At 40.0% G+C, this 4,810-nt stretch overlaps 1 non-coding gene across 1 annotated transcript; it reads left to right on the forward strand.

Annotated features, from left to right (window-relative positions):
- Positions 1–3,586: 3,586 nt before the first annotated feature.
- On the forward strand, positions 3,587–3,693 carry LOC128284713 (small nucleolar RNA R71). The gene has a single exon (XR_008275136.1). It is a non-coding gene; the product is annotated as a small nucleolar RNA R71 (small nucleolar RNA).
- The last annotated feature ends 1,117 nt before the right edge of the window (positions 3,694–4,810 follow it).

Consider the following 4,810-nt stretch of genomic DNA (forward strand, 5'->3'; position numbering starts at 1 on the left):
AAAAATGAACCGTACTGGGATCATCGTACCTTGTCATTACAGTCTGAAGATGGAACGTTGAGCATAGTTCCATCGTGACCTTGAGGTATGTCGGCTCGATAATCCCGAAGAACAGCTCCCAAGGGTCGGTGGTTAGGAGAGCCTGGATCGTGTCAGCCAACTGGACTTGTTTAACAGCAGCCCAGTCAATGCAATGGCCCGCTGCTAAAGGTCGGGCCCGTAGTATTTGAAACAGTTCTTCTTGGGGCCCGTTGGGGAATTGGAGGAAAGGGTGACGAATTTCCGCGTAGGACCCGAAGAAGATGACGCTCCCTTCCTTTTCTTTGAAGCAGGGACAACAGATTTCTTTCCTCGTGAAGACGACATTGTATACCTATAATTCTAAAGAAGAAGAATAATAAATACATGAATTTGGAAAGCCATGAATTTAAACTACTAATTTCAGCCAAAATATGAACCAAACTCGACCAACAAAATTCTTTTTTTGATAGCATAATTTCGTGACATTGTAAGGGCATGAGGATGGGCATAATAATGGTATGTGAATGACAAAGGAATGAATCTTTCCTAACAACCTACATTAACATAAAATGCATGATAAATAATCTAATAATGTAGGAAATAATGAACAAAATGAACATAGTATGATAAAAATAACAATTATTTTAAGAATAAGTATTAAAAATAAGTAGAATAGAGGTGAAAAGAGTGAACAAACGCTAAGGGAGAGAGATTGGGCGTCAAAAATGGAGTGAGGAACAGTGCACGGGCATGGCAAGGAGGCCGTGTAGACTTGCAACGGCTAGGATTAAGGTTTTTGAGTGGGGAAGACAATGAATAGTGCAGCCTATTTATAGATTTTGGGACACACGGCCATGGGACAAGCTCGTGTGCCTCAATTTTATCCCGTGTGTTTTGCATTTTTCCTATTTTAGCACGTCTGAAATTTGACACATGCTCATGTGCCACGGGCGTGTTGGTGAACACGGTCGTGTCGCATAGCTGTGTCTAGCTTTGTTCGCTTCTCCCACACCCGTGTATGCAAGCCTCCCGCCCGTGTTAATTTAACAGGTTCGACCACGGGTGTTAAACACGGGCGTGTCTCACGCCCGTGTTGTTTTAACAGGTTCGCCCATGGTTCTTCCACATGGAGGTGTCGCACGCTCGTGTTGTTTTGGCAGGCTCGACCATGGCCATATCGCACGGCCGTGGCATTTAATCACAGCCCATGTTGGGGAAATCTTTTTCCTTGTTTTCACATGGCATGCCCGTGTGCTTGGTCGTGTCTCTGCGGAAACACCTGTATTCAAGATTTCTATTAGTAAGTTAGGAGTTAAATACTAAAATTGAAAGAAATTACTATTGTTAGTGTTCGGGTTGCCTCCCAAAAAGTGCTTATTTATAGTCTAAGCTCGACTTATCTCTCCGTTGAATAATCATGGTGGTTTGAGGAGTTTATTCTCCTCATTCCTATTATCAATCTCATCAAAATTGGGTTTTAATCAGGTGTTGTTTACCTTAAAAGTGCCGAACTTGGGATGACTCTGCTCCACCATACCGAATGGAAAAATACTGAGTACCGTGAGAGGGATTTCCACATTCGGTATGGTAGTGACAATGTGGGGATCCGCGGTTCTCCTCATTCTTATTATCAATCTCATCAAAATTGGGTTTTAATCAGGTGTTGTTTACCTTAAAAGTGCCGAACTTGGGATGACTCTGCTCCACCATACCGAATGGAAAAATACTGAGTACCGTGAGAGGGATTTCCACATTCGGTGTGGTAGTGACAATATGGGGATCCGCGGTATCTAATAAGACCTTATCACCAACCTTAAGTTGATTTGGAGAGGTATCGAGCTCGTTTTGGCATAGTTTTGGTTTGTCGAGTGTTCTTGGTTTGTGCGTCCTCCATTCATCGAGTTCCTCAATTTGTAATCTTCGATCTTCATGAACAGGTCTTCTACTATTGCTTAAGAACGACTCATGTGCTTCCCTCAGACTCATTTTCTGCAAAATAGGTTGTACCATAGTGTTAGGTCTAGCAGAATGGTTTAAATGATCACTTTCAATTCCTCATGTGTTGTCAGAATTGCGAGCTTGAAAAGTGATTGTTTCGTCTCCCACCTGGAGTGTGAGTTCACCTGTGCCAACATCAATGATGGTTTTAACAGTTGCTAAAAAGGGCCTTCCTAGAATTAAGAGAGTGTTGCTATCCTCTTCTATGTCTAGAATAATAAAGTCAACGAGAAATATAAATTTATCGATTTTAACTAGTACATCTTCAATAATACCTCTAGGGAATCTTATAGTTGTATCTGCTAATTGAATGCTCATCCTCGTCTGTTTGGGTTTCCCGAGACCTAGTTGCTTAAACATTTTGTAAGGCATGGCGTTGATACTAGCCCCTAGATCAGCTAATGCATGATTAACATCTAAACTACCAATTAAGCAAGGAATAGTAAAGCTCCCTGGGTCTTTTAGTTTGTTGGGTAGTTTATTTTGGAGAATGGCCGAGCAAACAGTGTTCAGCTCCACATACGATGCCTCATCCAACTTCCGCTTATTTGTTAAAAGCTCATTTAAAAATTTCATTGCGTTTGGCATCTGCGATAGAGCTTCAATAAACGGTAAGTTACTATGTAATTTTTTTAAGAGTTTAAGGAATTTACCAAATTGTTCATCTGAGCGGTCTTTCCTTGTCGCGTTGAGGTATGGCACACGAGGTTTTTATTCGACAGTTACTGGTTTGTTTGTACTTTGATCTACCTCACCTTGACCTTTACTTACCACAGTTTCTTGCCTCGGTTCTGGTTCAGACTCAACGACCCTTTCGTCATCTTGAATATTAATTGCGTTGAGTTGTTCCCTTGGGTTACGTTTGGTATTACTTGGCAAACTACCTTGTGGTTGTTCAGAGATTAGTTTGGAAAGTTGGCCTATTTGAGTTTCGAGTCCTTGGATCGACGCTTGTTGATTCTTAAGTCTTTGTCTCGGTTCAAAGCGGGTTTCGACAATCGATATGAACTTTGAGAGCATCTCTTCAAGGTTTGGCTTCTTTTCCTGTTGGTAGGGTGGTTGTTGGTAGCCCGGAGGATGTTTTGGTCTTTGATTTCCTTGACCGCTCCACGAGAAATAGGGGTGGTTCCTCCAACCTGCATTATAAGTGTTACTATATGGATTGTTTTGAGGTTGAGGATTATTACCCATGTAGTGCAATTGCTCATTATCCATGTTGTGGCCATAAGGTTAGTATTCTGAGTGGTTTGTTCCACCGCTACTTGCTTCACTCTGCATTACTGGGTGAACCTGTGAAGAATTAAGAAAACCATCAATCTTTTTATTTAAGAGTTCTACCTGATTAGAGAGCATGGTGACCGAATCGACGTTATAAACGCCGGCTGTTTTCGTTGGCTTTGTCCTCATGACTTGCCACTGATAGTTATTCAGTGACATCTCCTTAATAAACTCATAGGCAACTTCCGGTGTCTTATTGTTGATGGTTCTGCCAGCAGCTGCATCAACCATTTGCCGAGTCGAAGGATTCAGACCATTGTGGAATGTTTGAACTTGGAGAGAAAGTAGTAACCCATGGTGAGGGCACCTTCTCAGTAAGTCCTTGTATCTCTCTCATGCATCGTAAAGGGTTTCTAAATCCATCTGCACAAAAGAAGAGATATCATTACGTAATTTAGCCGTTTTAGCCGGCGGAAAATATTTTAGTAAAAATTTTTCAGTCATTTGTTCCCAAGTAGTAATTGACCCTCGTGGTAACGAGTTCAACCACTGTTTACCTTTGTTCCTTAATGAAAAAGGAAATAACCGAAGACGAATGGCATCATCAGAAACGTCAGTGATTTTAAATGTATCGCAAAATTCCAAAAAGTTTGCTAAGTGAGCGTTGGGATCTTCATCCTACAAACCATCAAACTGAACAAACTGCTGTATCATTTGAATTATGTTAGGTTTTAGTTCAAAAGTATTTGCAGCTATAGCCGGTCTAACTATGCTAGATTCTGTTCCTATTAAAGAAGGTTTAGCATAATTATACATAGTGCGTGGAGCAGGATTTTGATTAGCCGCAATTGCAGGAGATAGCTGATTGTCTTGGTTTTCAGCCATCTCTTCTATTGGGGTTTGAGTATCGTTTTCTTGCTCGTTCTCTGTGTCTCTTAAGCTACGCCTTATTTCTCTTTGGTTTCTATGAACTATACGATCGATTTCTTCGTCAAAAAGTAATGGTCTTGATGGGTTTCTTCTAGTCATAAACTATAAAAACCTGCCAAGAGAAAGAAAGAATAGGTTAATAAATAATAATAATAATAAAATTAAATTAAATTGCAAGAAAAATAAATGGCTAAAGTAATAAAATTTGAGCATTCCTAATATCTTAGTTCCCCGGCAACGGCGCCAAAAACTTGATCGTGTGATTCCGTGATAGGTTTTAAATTTTTATAATTACTCGTTCTTGAACTAACTATTATCACAATGTAGGCAAGTGTACCTATCGAACAGTAGTATAGTTTTAGCAAGACCGGATTGTCGAACCCAAAGGAACTAAAAGTACAAGTAATGACTGTCTTTTTATTATCTAGCCTAAGAATAAGGAGGTTTTATTTTAATTAACTAATGATCTAAACTAAGAACGCACAAAGAATAGAATTAGGGAATTGCTTTGGGAAGATCGATTGAATGAAGACAATACCTAAGGAAAAATCAACCTAGACTTTACTTGTTATTCTGGCTCCGAATTAGACAATTTATTCATTCAACTTGTTCCGTAGAGATCCCTAAGTTATGTTATTATCCC

Source organism: Gossypium arboreum, chromosome 11 (assembly GCF_025698485.1).
Source record: "Gossypium arboreum isolate Shixiya-1 chromosome 11, ASM2569848v2, whole genome shotgun sequence".
NCBI lineage: Eukaryota > Viridiplantae > Streptophyta > Magnoliopsida > Malvales > Malvaceae > Gossypium > Gossypium arboreum.